Below are 16,887 nucleotides of genomic sequence, written 5' to 3'. Positions count from 1 at the left end.
GATGCTTTTTGCATAAAAATGAAATCTGTAACAACAGCTCGCACATAATCTACACGCTCCGCCATCATGTTACTACTCTTTACTTTCGTTGTGTATGCCCACCATTGATGACGCAGGCTTGGTTCCCAAAAACTGGTGGAAATGCGGGTCAGTTCTCCAGTTGCTTCACAAGCTAATGTGTTTAATAATAGATGAAAATGTATTTCTTTTGCAAAACATACTATCCAATTTGTCAAGAAAACATGATAAATGTTCTGATGGCTTTAAAAAGAGTTTAAATACAGTTCTAATATTATATATTTTTTTTTTTTATTAAGGCAAAGAAACAAAACAGACAAAATGTGATCAATTAAAACTTCAATTTTTGTTTGCCAGTACAGAAAACCTAAATTGAATCCCCTCATGTGAATCTGTTTTACTGAGCCGTTATCGTTATATTCAGCATAATGCTTGATTCATTCTCTGTCTCTGTCCAAGTGCTTTAAGCATCCTCTTTGTTCAGCATAAACTCCAGGTGCAAACACACCCACTTCAAGTACAGGCTGCTAAAAGACAGGAATTTTCTGCCAATGCGAGGCTTATAATTCCCTGTTAGGAACACCTGAAAACAGTACACACCACGTGAAGTATTTTAGATCTTTTTTTCATTTTATTTTTATGCACTGTTTATCCTGGTCAGGGTCGCAGTGGGTCCGGCAGTAACACTCCCCAGATAGAACACCAATCCATCATGTGTCCTGACCTTAACTCCACTGAACACCTTTGGAATGAATTGGATTGTCAATTACAACCCCAAATCAGAAAAAGTTGGGACAGTATGGAAAATGCAAATAAAATAAAAACACAGAGTTTCTCACATTTACTTTTATTTGATTCAGACAGTTTGAATTAATTTATTAATATACCTCCATTCATGCATTTCAGGCCTGCAACACATTGTAATTTCTCCCTCTACAGTGCATAATATCATTAAACCATTCAAGGAATTGGAAGGAATTTCAGTGCGTAAAGGTCAAGTGTGCAAGCTTAAGCTGAACGCCCTTGATCTTTAATCCCTCAGACGGCACTGCATCAAGAACCGCCACTCAACAATAACTGATATAACCACATGGGTGAGGGATTACTTTGGCAAACCTTTGTCAAGCTCTACAATACAGAGTTACTGCACAAATGGCACTTAAAACTTTACTGTGCAAAAAGCCGCGTTGACTTCTCCGGGCTCGGAGGCATCTAGGATGGACCATCACACAGTGGAAACGTGGATTGTGGTCAGATGAATCAGCATTCCAGGTCTTTTTTGGAAAAAAAATGGATGCCGTGTGCAATAGCCAAAAATATATTTCATTATTAAGTTAAACTACTACTAGATACTGAATTCAATGGCTTGATAGACTCATAGTTTAATATTTCAGAAATACTGAAGTTGCAGTGGACAGAGATGGACAGAAGAAATCCTAGTATTGAACATGATTTGTAATAAATCACACATGGAGCATATTTAGTAGATCTATACAATACATTGCCTTGAAACAGCTAGATTAAAAATATCACATTTATCACACAGGTTTTCTAATATAGGTACAAAAGATGTTATCTTACAAAAAATAAATTCTCACAACACATTTACATTTACACCATTTATCAAATGCTCCAGGTCCCTAAAACTGAGCAAATTACACAGTAACAATCCCCTAAGTATTTCTAACCATGCACCCAACCCCTTTGATAAACCCCTGTACTGCCCCTCTACACTACAAATATAGTGCAGCAATTGCAGATAATAAACACAGTTGATTGATTTCTATTACATTACACAATGTATTTAAATATTCTATTGTTCAGCTTAAAAAAGAAAAGAACATTTTTATTTTGCACTTTTTTCTGAATTCATTATGTTATGCAGTCTTCTTTTCCAGTTCCGTAAATTAGACATTTCCTCTTCAGTCTGTAAAAAAAAAAAAAAAATTGAGTTGTGCTGATTGACAATGGTTCTTAGAAATCAACATTTTAAAGCAAATATTCAAGCTGCAATTACGTTTTTAAAATCAACGAACAATATTTTTCACTGATTCTATCACAGTCTTGCTTCATGTTTCATATTTAATAACCATTCTGTTTCTCCAGTCGAGCGCTGAGCAAATCGGCTATTTGCGCCGATGGTCGCTTCTCACGTCAATGAACTAAAGAAAACAACAACTGCGACAAACACGTCTACGTCTTCTTATCACCAATAGTTGATTGATGCTTTTTGCATAAAAATGAACATCTGTAACAACAGCTCGCACATAATCTACACGCTCCGCCATCATGTTACTACTCTTTACTTTCGTTGTGTATGCCCACCATTGATGACACAGGCTTGGTTCCCAAAAACTGGTGGAAATGCGGGTCAGTTCTCTAGAAAAAAAACCCCAAAGTTTGAAGAAACCTGAACAGAACCGGTTCAAGAATCAGGGTTCTTTTGGTGGAAAAGCCCTATCAGTGCAATGGCTATAGTGTTTTCTTAATATAATTTATTCATTGTTCTTAGCAAGGAAGAGTAGAATTAATATTTTCATCAGATTCTAGCTGCTCAGGTGGTGCAGTGGTAAAGTACGCTAGCTCACCAGAGTTGGGGTTTCGAATACATCGTATCGAATCTCAGCTCTGCCTTTCCGACTAGGCTGGGTGGCAGCATGAACAACGATTGGCTGTTGTTCAGGGTTAGAGGGTAAGAAAGTCGGATCATAGGTCCTCATAACTGGTGTGACTGTGGCCCCTGCTGGCTGACTGATGAGGAATAATGCTGATGGGGGTGTGGCCCTCCATACACAGTGCCCGTCAAGTATATGAACTCGACTCATGCAGGTGAAAAAATGCACTGACTGTACTTGCGAGAGGGGCGCATGTCAGTTGAGAGACGTCCTCAGTCAGCGGTGAAGGGTCGAATCAGTATAGAGGATGCAATCAGGGTAATTGGACACGACTAGACTGGGGGATAAAAATTGGAGGGAAAAAAAGGGGAAAAAATATAAATAAAAAAATATATATATATATTTTCATCAGATTCTTTGTGTAAGGATGAGTAACTTAGATTAGTACTATTTAATGCCCAACATAAAAATAAAACTAAACTGCAAAAAAGCTAAAAACAAATAAACAGATTTTCAGATGCACTTGGACTCAGGAGAGGCGAAAGCAGACGCTGAGAGGCTGGGAATTCCTCAGGAGATTTATCAAAGTGAACAAACCTGCAGGACTAATCCAGCAGCCATGTTTAAATAACCTGCTCTAACCTTGTGCCCGGTTCAGAGCACCAGCATTGAGTTTCATAGACTGCATTTACTGGGTCCAGTATGGAACTGGAAACTTTTAATAACATGACTCTCCTAAATCTCCTTTGTTCTTTTTTTAAAGCTGAGACTACACCTGCTTAAAAAAAAGTAGGACGCAGTGAATTAAAGACCATTTGGATGTCAGGATGTGAACTCAAAATAGTCATAAGACAAATCTGTGTTGGCACCGATGCATTAAAGCAGGTAGCAATACTGGTAAATACAGGATTAAGCTCTGTTCCTGCTATAGAGGTATTCCTGGTTAATAATTAATAACATTTTTTGAGATCCTGGCAAACCAGGGCTTCCTTTTTGCAGAAGACCCCACATTCCTCGGGTGCTCTCTTCACAGGGCAGCCAACCGTGACCAACAATCTGTCAGCAACTACAGCGGCCTGAGTGCCAGGTAAGATGAGTGACCGGCATTAAAGGCCAGCGTAGAAAGGACATTAACTAACTAACCAAATAACTCATAGTCTAGGCATTCACCCTGTTAATAGCAGGTTTCTGGACAATGTCACAGACCTTCATTACCAGGGACTTATTAAGCAAATAGCTACTATGTAGATATACACCAATCAGCCATAACATTAAAAACACCTCCTTGTTTCTACACTCACTGTCTATTTTATCAGCTCCACTTACCATATAGAAACACTTTGTAGTTCTACAATTACTGACTGTAGTCCATCTGTTTCTCTACATGCTTTGTTAGCCCCCTTTCATGCTGTTCTTCAATGATCAGGACCCCCACAGGACCACCACAGAGTAGGTATTATTTGGGTGGTGGATGATTCTCAGCACAGCAGTGACACTGACATGGTGGTGGTGTGTTAGTGTGTGTTGTGCTGGTATGAGTGGATCAGACCCAAAAGCACTGCTGGAGTTTTTAAATACCGTGTCCACTCACTGTTCACTCTATTAAATACTCCTATCTAGTTGGTCCACCTTGTAGATGTAAAGTCAGAGACGATCGGTCATCTATTGCTGCTGTTTGAGTTGGTCATCTTCTAGACCTTCAGCAGTGGTTACAGGACGCTGCCCACAGGGCGCTATTGGCTGGGGATTTTTGGTTGGTGGACTATTCTCAATCCTGCAGTGACATTGAGGTGTTTAAAAACTCCAGCAGCACTGCTGTCTGATCCACTCATACCAGCACAACACACACTAACACACCACCACTATGTCAGTGTCACTGCAGTGCTGAGAATGATCCACCACCTAAATAAAACCTGCTCTGTGATGGTACTGACCATTGAAGAACAGAGTGAAAGCAGGTTAAAAAAGTATGTAGAGAAACAGATGGACTACAGTCAGTAATTGTAGAACTACAAAGTGCTTCTATATGGTAAGTGGAGCTGATAAAATGGACAGTGTATGGCTGATCTACATTTCTCAAGTTTTTCATGGTAAACATGGTCAGAAAAATAGACTGTACATTTGTACCTTAAATATATGCTAGCTCACAGGTTTGGGTGGTTTCACTACCCTGGTTCAGCACTCTACATACACAGATGGTCGTGTCTGAGGAGGGAAGGCTGGATCCTCATCAGTGATGTCTGTTAGTTCATATACTGTACATAATAGTGCTTGTTAGTATTTTTAAACTGTAAACTAGCCACTGGTTGTGCACATACCAGTGCACTCTTAGTGCCAATCCCAAGCCTGGGTAAACAGGGAGGGCAGTCGAAGTAAGAACTGTGCCAAATCAAATATGTGGACCAAAAATCAGATGTAAATACTGTTTCTAATCCCTAGTGAAAAAAGAATCCATGTTAGTGATTTTTGGGTATGAAGTGTCAGTGCTGGCATGAGGAATGTGGTCATGATGGACAGGGCTGATAGAGGCAGGTCTTTCTTTCAGCACCCATCTGATCACAGCCTGCAGGGTTGCACAAAATGCTGCACATTTTAGGACAACTGGGAGAAAGTTTGTATTAAAAGTTCAGAATTCTCTCTGTTTCTTACACTTTCTCTCACATGATAAATAACATAAACATAAATTACATAAAAAGATCTCTTTATTGTATATTAATCACATACACCGATCAGCCATAACATTAAAACCACCTCCTTGTTTCTACAAAACACTGTCCATTTTATCAGCTCCACTTACCATATAGAAGCACTTTGTAGTTCTACAATTACTGACTGTAGTCCATCTGTTTCTGTGCATACCTTTTTAGCCTGCTTTCACCCTGTTCTTCTATGGTCAGGACCCCCACAGGACCCCCACAGAGCAGGTATTACTTAGGTGGTGGATCATTCTCAGCACTGCAGTGACACTGACATGGTGGTGGTGTGTTAGTGTGTGTTGTGCTGGTATGAGTGGATGTAGGCTTCTGCATTTATGAAGCTGGATAACTTAGTTAACTCTCCTCAACTGTTCTATACACTATATGTTCAAAAATATCTGGACACCTGACCAGAAGCTTCTTGGACATTCCATTTTAACTAATTTAAAGTTACATTTGGGCTTAACAGTGTAATACCAACTACAAATGTACTCAACAGTATGTTAAGCCAAAAAGATAGACAAAAAGATTAAAGGTGATGTCACATAACACACTTTGCCATTGTTGAACCCAGTGCCAGTTGCTTTAATGAAATCTAAATGCTCATTTTGGTTCTATTGCTTTAGGAAACCGAATGTTAACGTCAGACGTAAAGTGAGTGCAGATTGCACTGGCAATTAACTTAAATTCGTGGTGCTTTTCATTTTCCTCGTAATTCTAGCCCCCAGTCATCTCTGTCCAGACTTGTTCAGTCCTACCTGTTGGAATGTGATATTTGACTTTAGCAGTGACAGTCAACAACTCTTCTGGTCAGTCTGTTAGCTCTAATTACGACTACCTGACTTTTGACCTTCGACACTGCTCACAAAAATGTCCCTGCCGACTGGTCAAGATGTTGCAACATGAAGCAGATGTAACTTGCGTAAAGATGAGAGCGGGTAGATAACAAACCCCTACAATTTGAGCTACTAAAACAGCATTGCTATAATTCACTGTAGAATATAAAAATGAATGCATGAGTTTGTTTGTTTGTTTCTTAGAATTTTAACGTCATGTTTTACACTTTGGTTACATTCATGCATGAACAATAGTCACTCATTACACTCACAACTAAGGTTATATCGAACACAGTCATGTACAATTTAATATTTCCAATTTATCTCACTTGCACGTCTTTGGACTGTGAGAGGAAACCGGAGCACCCTAGGAAACCTAGGAGCAGACACAGGGAGAACATGCAAACTCCACACAGAAAGGACCCGGACCACCCCACCTAGGGATCGAACCCTTCTTGCTGTGAGGCGACAGTGCTACCCACTTAGCCACCGTGCCGCCCGAATGCATGAGTATATTAATATTTAGTTCAAATTTTTACATATCCACAAAAAGGTCAAATTAAACCATTTAAAACACAGAGATATAAGAAAGAAATTGTCTCCTTTCTAATTGCTTCTTATTTTTTTTAAATATTTACAGCATGCAATCAAGTTGGTCCGGTTCGAGGTCATTCACAGATTCTTGTTTTTATTGAAAAGACTTTTCCAGAAATAGTGTTTGTATATAAAAATTCTTTATGTATATGTGTTCACATCCTATGATCCGGAGAAATAAGGAGCTCACTTGCTCAGATCCACCCACCCACCTACAGTATAACGTTACTGTATATGCAACACTTCTCTTGTAAGCAAATGTTTAAAGCCTATCCAAAAATATGAAGCCAGTTGTTATAAAAGGAATAAAAATGTGTGATTGAAGCAGGGCACATACAGGAAGTTCGAAGATGCCGCATTCACGCACTATGGTTTAATTATCACTTTATTTAAGTGCCCAGGTTGTAAAATAGCTCCTCGAGTTCGAACAAATTTAGCCTTGCTAAAAGCACCCGACGTTTTTGGGACGGCCAGCTTATGGTGGATAAAAAAAGCTTAGGAGCAGGGACAGCTGGGAAAAATGATGAACACAGAGTGAGAAAAAGTGAGACAGTGTCGGTATACCAACAACACTCATCAATGTAAAAATTATACTTGACTGAAAGTTGTAGAAAGTTATAGTTGTAGGAAAATAAGAGATTAATGCCAGGGTAACAGATGTGACACGTGTATTTGTACTGTAGCTGTTCCTTAAGCTTAATACTTTTTATTAAATAATTAACTAAGGAAACTGATTATTATTAAGGATACAGTTTTATTTTTCAGAAACACAGTTTATTAAAACCTACTACTGTTTATGGTTCCCTATATAAAATACAGTTGAAGTCAAACGTTTACATGCAGTTATTTTATAACTGTATTTTGGGGTCTGCTGGGTAATTATATTCAAGCAATGTTTGTTTTATTAGGATTTTAACGTCATGTTTTACACTTTGGTTACATTTATGACAGGAAACGGTAGTTACTGGTTACACAAGATTCATCAATTCACAAGTTTATTTCAAACACAGTCTCTGACAATTTTGTATCTCCAATTCACCTCATTTGCATGTCTTTGGACTGTGGGAGGAAACCGGAGCCACTGGAGGAAACCCACGCGGACACTGGGAGAACATGCAAACTCCACTCAGAAAGGACCCGGACCGCCCCACCTGGGGGTCAAAGCCAGGACCTTCTTGCTGTGAGGCGACAGTGCTACCCACTTATCCACCATGTCGTATTCCAGCAATGTCATTTAACTTTGTGGCATATTAGCCCTCTAAATTCTGGTTAGTGATTAGTATAGATTATAACTGGTGACTTCTCTGTGCCCACATAAACATACATAGTTTGACCAAACTCATTTAAAATAAAAGGTCAGGAAAAGTTAAGAAAGAAACCGTAAATTCAGATGGTGTGAAAGCAGCGCTGCATCAGTGGCTACACGCTCAACCAAAAATGCATCAAAAGGTGACTACGTAGAAAAGAGATGTCATTTATTTTTTTTAAATTGTGTAAAAAAAGTGTGGAAACTTTTTGAAGAACGCTAATTTCTTTGTAGTTATTTTTCTGGAATAGCTGTTGCTTTTCATGTGTCCAAACTGTATTACCAAAACAAGCTGTAGTTTATAATATTAGACCTATTTTTAGTAGTGTGTCATCATTTACCACCAGTAAATTTTAACACCCAAAAGCTTGTTAACATACTGCTATATTTCAAAATTTAGTTTTTATTGGTAATTCTGCAGTAAACAGTCACTTCTGACCAAACTCATCTTTCACAGAACAAAAAAGTTGAAGGATCACAAAACTATTGAAAATATAAATATCTATTTGTTCTTTACTAAATTAATATTATTTTTTAAGAGAAAATCTGTATTATGGAATTGAATTTAAGGGGTAAGCTTTGCTATCTTGTGAAGTACAAACAAAGTAGCACAAGTCAGGGACATAAATGTACTGATGATGAACAACGGTTATATATTTTTGACAATGGACAAGGAAACTAACTAAACACTAGTCTAATTACATTTCTCTAATATTACAAAATCACAGCTTCTTAAACCATATAAAGACTGAAGGGTATCTGAGGTCACAGTGAATTCTGCCTCCCAACCACAGAGGAACATGAGCCAGCAGATACGCACAAGGTCCTGTCACATGCAAAAATAGTGGCAAAGAAAAAAAGGTGTGGAGTTTTATGTGGAAACCACCAGAGCTGGTGGACATTCTCTTAGTGAACTAAATAAGTGGACGGACTGTTCCTGGTGTATGTGTGGTGAGATAATGTGATCCGGGTGTGGTAATTCTGCTTCTAGCAACTGTGCATCAAAGCAATCCGACACATACATACTGTAAATGCATGTGTACACTGCCCTACACACAGTGTATTCTGTACCTCAAACAGTGTGCAGGCTGATTTATTAACATGGCCTATGGAGAATTATCTTTTAAGTTATATTTGTTTTGCAGGATTTATGGGCCTGTGTTTGCTGACTGCAGGGCATCTTTTTATTGACATACTAACATGTCATGGCCATCAAAAAATTCTAGCACATGCAAAACTGCATGCTTTTGTAGATAGGAAGTAGGAAGAGCACCCAGTGGAAACCCATGTGGATATAAGAAATACATGCCAAATGTGCCAGCTGTTAAATGGTGATGAAGTTTGAGCCCAAGTCTACAGGACCCTAGTGCTGTGTGGCACCTACAACCCAAATCAGAAAAAGTTGGGACAGCAAGGGAAATGCAAATAATAAAAAACACAGAGAGTTTGTAAGAGTTTCTTACATTTACTTTGACTTTATTTCATTACAGACAGAATGAACCTGAGATATTTCATGTTTGATCTGCTCAACTTCATTTCATTTATTAATAAACCTCCATTCCTGCATTTCAGGCCTGCAACACATTCCAAAAAAGTTGGGACAGTAAAGCATTTACCACTTTGTAATGTTGCTATTCCTTTTCACCACACTTAAAAGACATTTTGGCACAGAGGAGACCAAGTGATTTAGTATTTCAGCTTTTATTTTGTCTCGTTCTTCCTGCAAACACGTCTTAAGATGTACAACAGTACGGGGTCGTCGTTGTCGCATTTTTCCTTTCAAAATTCTCCACACATTCTCTATTGGGGACAGGTCAGGACTGCAGGCAGGCCAGTCCAGTACCCGTACCCTCTTCTTCCACAGCCATGACTTTGTAATGCGTGCAGCATGTGGTTTTGCATTGTCTTGTTGAAAAATGCTGGACGTCCCTGGAAAAGACGACGTCTTGAAGGCAGCACATGTTGCTCTATGATCTCAATGTACTTTTCTGCATTAATGCTGCCATCACAGAAGAGTAAATGACCTTTGCCAAGGGCACTGACACGACCCCATACCATGACAGACCCTGGCTTTTGGACTTGTTGCTGATAACAGTCTGGATGGTCCTTTTCGTCTTTGGTCTGGAGCACACGGCGTCCATTTTTTCCAAAAAAGACCTGTAATGCTGATTCATCTGACCACAATACACGTTTCCACTGTGTGATGGTCCATCCTAGATGCCTCTGAGCCCAGAGAAGTCGATGTCGCTTTTGGACATGGTTAACATAAGGCTTCTTTTTTGCACAGTAAAGTTTTTAGTGGCATTTGTGCATGTAACTCTGTATTGTAGAGCTTGACAAAGGTTTGCCAAAGTAATCTCTCACCCATGTGGTTATATCAGCTATTGTTGAGTGATGGTTCTTGATGCAGTGCCGTCTGAGGGAGCGAAGATCACGAGCGTTCAGCTTAAGCTTGTGTCCATGGCCTTTACGCACTGAAATTCCTTCCAATTCCTTGAATGGTTTAATGATATTATGCACTGTAGAGGGAGAAATATGCAAATCCCTCCCAATCGTTCTTTGAGGTTCATTGTTTTTAAACATTTTAATAATTTTCTTACACATTTGTTGACAAACTGGAGATCCTCTGATCATCTTTGCTCATCAGAGACTCAGACTTTCCTGGATGCTGCTTTTGTACCAAACCATGATAACAATCACCTGTTGACATCACCTGTTTGGAATCACATCATTATTTAGTTTTTTCACCTCATTACTAGCCCTAAATTGCCCTCGTCCCAACTTTTTTTGGAATGTATTGCAGGCCTGAAATGCAGAAATGGATGTTTATTAATGAATGAAATGAAGTTGAGCAAATAAAACATAAAATAGCTCAGGTTCATCCTGTCAGCAATCAAATAAAAGTCAAAGTAAATGTAAGAAGCACTGCATTTTTATTTTATTTGCATTTTCCATACTGTCCCTGTTTTTCTGATTTGGGGTTGTTCACTAAGCCACCATGATTCCACCCAGGAATCATTTCGATAAAAATAATGATTTCAAAATTAATGCATGAATTGATTTTCATGAATAACACTAAGCTGCAGTAGGTAATGATGGTATTGTACACCTCCAGAGAGTGTAATCTTCAACTCAGACATACTACTTCTGTTATGTTTTGCATGCTGTAGGTGGACTCTGAGTTTCCTTAGGTGTACACACTGGGCATCTGTCCTAGGCTGTAATTTTGCCTTGCATTCTGGGATACATTTTGATCAAAAACCTTTGTTAACCTCAATCAGCATACATTAATTGATAAATAATAAATCATAGAGAAGCTAATCATGAGCACAATACCCAGTTTAAAAAAATTTTGGAACTAGAACTGCACTGTCCATTAAACATGAGCATTGCTTGGATTTCTCTGTATGAATAACTTTTGCATTCCAGACTGTAGTCTTCAGTGTTTTAGTATTTCACAAAGAGCAGACTGCTTCATCATCAAACACATTAAACTTCTCCAAACATAAGTGCCACGCTGGCAAGAACAAAGACTGCATCAATATCCTACCATAACACACCTGGTTTATATTGTCTTGCAGATACATGGATCAGTAGCGGCTCTTTTACTATAATTACACTCTTCTCTATAGCCCACAACCAGAAGCTAATCCATCTTTAAACTGTGGAATGATCATCAGTTAGAATAGACGTGTGTGGTGCTGGTGCATAATTACCTGTAAAAATGAAACTATGTAAAGTAATGGTCTAATTACATGGTTTTCTCAAATGACTGCTAAATTGAAAGATACGTTTTGGTTCAAGTCTCCAAGACCCTAGTGCTGTACAGCAACGACACTAACTGTTGCTCCACTGTGCCATCCAGCAAGCATTTTTGATAGTACAAAATAATATCAGTAATGTCAAGTATTCAGTATTTATAACAAGTGACAGTGTGATCCAGGGACACGAGTTTAAACATTTACATGACACTAATCAGATGCTTTTATCCAGAGCAACCAAATACTAGGCAACCAAATCCAAACAACTGTGGCTTAAGGCTGTTGCTCAAGAGCCAAGCAGTGGCAACTTGGCAGTGGTGGGGCTTGAACCAACAACCTTCCAATTACTAGTTTAGTACCTTAACTTCACATTAAGTGTGCCTGATGTTAGTACTTTAGTATTGTACCATACAATGCACTGCGATAGATACCCTTCCCAGGGCATATTTAAATAAATTATTAATTATTAATTATTTTTTGCCTTTTTCCCAATTTTTTTGTCTTATCCAATTATCCGACTGCATTATGCTTTCTCTCTACTGATGCTGATCTCCACTGCTGATTGAGGAGAGCCGTGACTAACACACACCCCCTCCGACATGTGTGCAGTAGCCGACTGCAACTTTTCACTTGCATGAGACGAGTTCATATGCGGATCAGGTTTGTGTATGGAGAGCCACACCCTGATCAATGCATTATTCCTCGACTCTGTGCAGGCACCATCAATCAGTCAGCAGATATTGTAATTGCATCAGTTATGAAAGAGTCCCTATCCGGTTTCTCACCCTGTATGAACAACAAGCCAATCGTTGAGCGCTAAGTTTCGAACCGAGTGGCTGATTATTACATTATTAATAAATTATTATTACATTGACATCAGAGAAAAATATTACTGCTCATAAAAGCACTGAGTTTTAGTTTGGAAAGTTGAGGGTTCGAGCCCCACAACCCGCAAAACTATCATTACTTGGACCTTGAATAAAACCATTTACACACAGTTGCTTAGAATATATCTTGTCTTAATTGTAGAAGATATCCTTTATTTGTCACTTGTTTGGAAGCTGGGGTCAGAACGCAGGGTCAGCCATCATACGGCACCCCTGGAGCAGACACGGTTAAGGGGTTTGCTCAAGGACCCATCAGTGGCTGCATAGCAGAACCTGGATTTGAACCGCCAAACCTCCGGTTGATAGCCCAAAGCTCTACCCACTAGGCTACCACTGTCCCTTAATTGTAAGTCACTTTGGACAAAACCATCTGCCAAATGCAGGAATGAATCCCACATAGAAATCTCAAACTCAAAGGTGACGTCTGAGGATAATAAATAAATAACTATTACATATGCGTTTCATTTTATCAATAAAGAAAAAAGAAATAGGAGGCATACATCTTTGGGGTTGGCAAAATTTTCTTTTAGAAGAAAAAAAATCTGGCTTGTACATTTGAAAACAAAACCAACACAGAAGCTGGTTAGCTGGTTAAATTTTATGGTTCTAAACCCAGTGCGGACTTTAAAACTCCCAGTTAATGTCATGTACACCAGCTGCTTCAGTTCCTCCAGCATGGCTACAGGTGGGCAGGTGATGCAGTAAAGGGCCTATTACCACATAAAAACTCAGGAAGGGCACGCACACACACACACACACACACACACACAGAACAATGGGTAATAATTATAAGGTCTGTGCCAGTGACAGGCTGTAGCCATAAATCAAACAGTGCCTAGACAGCAGGTCCACACTTCAGTGTTTAGGTTACACTACTGCTGAAAGTGGCCCTGAACTTGTCCAAACAGATTGATCTGGATGTCTAACTTCCTGTGATTGGCATGAAAAAACAATATAGCTGTAAGCATATACGGTGTTGTGAAAAGTAATTACTCCTATTCTAATTCCCCTTTGTTGTTAAATAACAAAATACACAACATGGCCAAAAGTATTTGGACACCTGACCATGAGCTTGTTGTACATCCTATTTTAAAAACTAAAGTACTACAATAGAGTGACATTTGTGTGACCATTCCAGCTATAACAACAGCCATTCTTTTTAGAAGGCTTCTCACATACTTTAAAGCAAGTCTGTAAGAATTTGTGCCCATTCTGTCTACAGAGCATTTGTATTGCTGGGCACTGATGTTGGTCAAGCCTCAGTTGATGTTCCGGTTCATTCCAAAGCTGTTCAGTGGGACTAAGGTCAGGGATCCGTTTAGGCCACTAAAGTTGCTTTTTACGATCGGACACTAAGAATTCTGACTTCAAAAAACATATTACATTTGATCACAGTTAGTGTCCTATAATCCTAAAAAGTGTTTTATTTAAGCCTTGCTGTATATAATTTGCTACACTGAATTTTTGTAAACCAGTAGTGTAACTTGATTCAACTTCAAAAATGTTCATAGGTAACATCTTTTTTTGGCCCCCCCTCTGTATATATTAACTAATAGGTAAAGTTAATAACATTAGTACTTTGTTGTGAAGTTTAGCTGGCAAGTAATTACAGGTTTAATCAGAATCAGAATCAGGCTTTATTGGCCAAGTATGCTCACACATACAAGGAATTTGTTTTTGGTTACACAGATGCTTGTAGTGCACGAAAAATACAATACAGACAATCTTATTCACACAGCTCACTCTCTCCTTAACACACACATTCATACCTGTAAACATAGAAAATATTGTAAACATCAGCATGTGTAAGATGCCGCTCAGGTGGCGCAGGGGTAAAACACGCTAGCACACCAGAGTTGACATTTCGAACTTGTCGGTTCGAATCTCAGCTCTGCCATCCGGCTGGGCTCGGTGGCTAGATGAACAACGATTGGCTGTTCTTCATACAGGGTGGGATGCCGGATAGGGACCTCATAACTGATGTAATTGTGACCTCTGCTGGCTAATTGATGTCACCTGCAAAGAGCGTTTATCAGGGTGTGTCTCTCCATACACAAAGCTGATCTGCATATGAACCCGCCTCGTGCAGATGAAAAGATGCAGTCGACTACTGCACACGAGTCGAAGGGGGCGCTCTCTCGCTCGCCTCAGGCAGCAGTGGGGATCGGCATCAGTAGAGAGGAAGCGTAATGCAATCGGGTGACTGGATACGATTAGATTAGGAGAAAAAATTGGAAAAAAAATTATACGTATATATAAAAATAAGATACTTTGAATCGTCCAGGGTAACAAGGACCCCTCTGATTAACTTTTAAAATTTAAAATCACCCATAAATCTGTTGGCTTCTCTGTTACCTTCCTTATCACTTATCTGAGGGAAAGTTGTGAATTCTTGAGTGGTGCACCTGTTCAGGAACAATTTGTGGTTTCAGAAAATTTACATTCGAGAATTATTAACACATTTGATCTGACAGGGATGTTTAAGATGCTTGCTGCTCATTCCATTTTACTGTAAGTCGCTTTGGATAAAAGCTGAAAATGTAAAATGTCAATGAAATATTTTTAAACCAGTGAAAATCTGTATTATAAAACAGGTACAATTTACATGAACATATTTACGGATGTTTTTAACGTATCTTTTTTTATGCTTTTTCTCCCAATTTTAAGCGCGTCCAATTTAGTCCAATTTTTACCCAATTACAATATGCTTCCTCTCTACTAATGCTGATCCCCGCCCTGATTAAGGAGAGCGAGACTGACACACACTCCCTCTGAAACGAGTGCAGTAGCCGACTGCATCTTTTTACCTGCACTAGACGAGTTCATATGCCGATTGGCCTTGTAAGAGCCACACCCTGATCAGCATTATTCCTCTACTCTGTGCAGATGCCATCAGCCAGCCAGCAGAGGTCGTAATTGCATCGGTTATGAGGTCCCTATGCGGCATTTTCTTTCCCTGGATAAACAACAGTCAAACATAGTTCATATAGCCACCCAGCCCAGCCAGATGGCAGAGCTGAGATTCGATACAATGAATTTGAAATCCCAGCTCTGGTGTGCTAGCGTATTTTACCGCTGTGCCACCTGAGCGGCTTTTTAACTTATCTTTTAATGCTTTTCAATAAAGTATTTTTAATATTCATGCCATCAAAGTAGATTTGAAGTACTTGTAGAAATGAGCACATGAGGTATGTAAAATAAAAATATGATGATAAAAAATAAAAAAATAATTGAATTGAATACCTGCTTCTCCCAAACATGCTCAGGTTGAAACTTGGAAATCTGGCTCTGATGTGAAAACATGTAAAATGTTCTCACTTAGGAAAATAACAGGACAGTAGTAGTGAAAGGTGGATGGTATTTACTCTGGTGTACAGGTTGTGATGGTTGTAATTAACGCTGGTCGCTGTTACTGGTTTAGTCAGTAATTTAGCAACTCAACCAGGTGGAATAATAGAGGACTTTCATGGATTTATGGCTTCCTTGGAAAGACTTTTTCTGGCATTTTCTCATGGCATTTCTTCTGAAGCTGCAAGAAAAGTTCTGGCACACATTAGATTCTGCAGCCAAACTTTAAGACCTGGAGATTAATCATGTCATAATACGAGGTAAACATGAAGCAGTGGGTTCACACTGACCCGTGTGTGCTGGGCACATACAATCCAGTGTGTGTTATATTTCACTGTGAGAGCTGATACTATACGAGCTAATATAAAATGAGATATCGAGCAGCTATAAATGACAATGCTATGAAGTTACATACCAGCTGTATATATGTGTGATTATATATATCTAACTGTAATGCCATGCTTCATAAAACAGGCTTGTTCTGTATTTATGCAAAGCTAAAATGTTTCACTACTGCTTCTCAGTGTCCACTCTGGCTTAAACTTGATGTACAGTACATGGTCTAAAGTATGTGGACATCTGAGCGTGTTGGATATCCACTTTAAAACCATGGACATTTATTAGGTTGTTATGACCAAATAGTACCCTCCCCTTCCTGCTGCCACCTTCCAGTGACTAAAACAACCTCCGCTCTTCTGTGAAGGCTTTTATGTACAAGATTTTGTTACAAAAAGAGTATTTGCGAGGTCATTGATGCTGGACGAGATGACCTGACTCTGAATTTAATTATTTAGTAGAATTTAAACCTCATGTTTTTACACACTTT

At 39.0% G+C, this 16,887-nt stretch overlaps 1 protein-coding gene across 4 annotated transcripts in view; it reads right to left on the bottom strand.

Moving 5' to 3' along the window:
- Window positions 1-849: 849 nt before the first annotated feature.
- si:dkey-27h10.2 (mucin-2) overlaps window positions 850-16,887 on the bottom strand; it is a 79,051-nt gene continuing 63,013 nt past the window's right edge. For all 4 annotated transcript variants that reach the window (XM_062995283.1, XM_062995281.1, XM_062995284.1 and 1 more), the window contains exon 17: window positions 850-1,945. The gene's annotated coding sequence lies outside the window, so the exon portion shown is untranslated. The remainder of the gene's footprint in view (window positions 1,946-16,887) is intronic.

The sequence above is a fragment of the Trichomycterus rosablanca genome, chromosome 5, assembly GCF_030014385.1.
Source record: "Trichomycterus rosablanca isolate fTriRos1 chromosome 5, fTriRos1.hap1, whole genome shotgun sequence".
NCBI classification, from domain to species: domain Eukaryota; kingdom Metazoa; phylum Chordata; class Actinopteri; order Siluriformes; family Trichomycteridae; genus Trichomycterus; species Trichomycterus rosablanca.
Note: the sequence above shows the minus strand (reverse complement) of the source record. Positions and strands in the feature narration are given on the sequence as shown.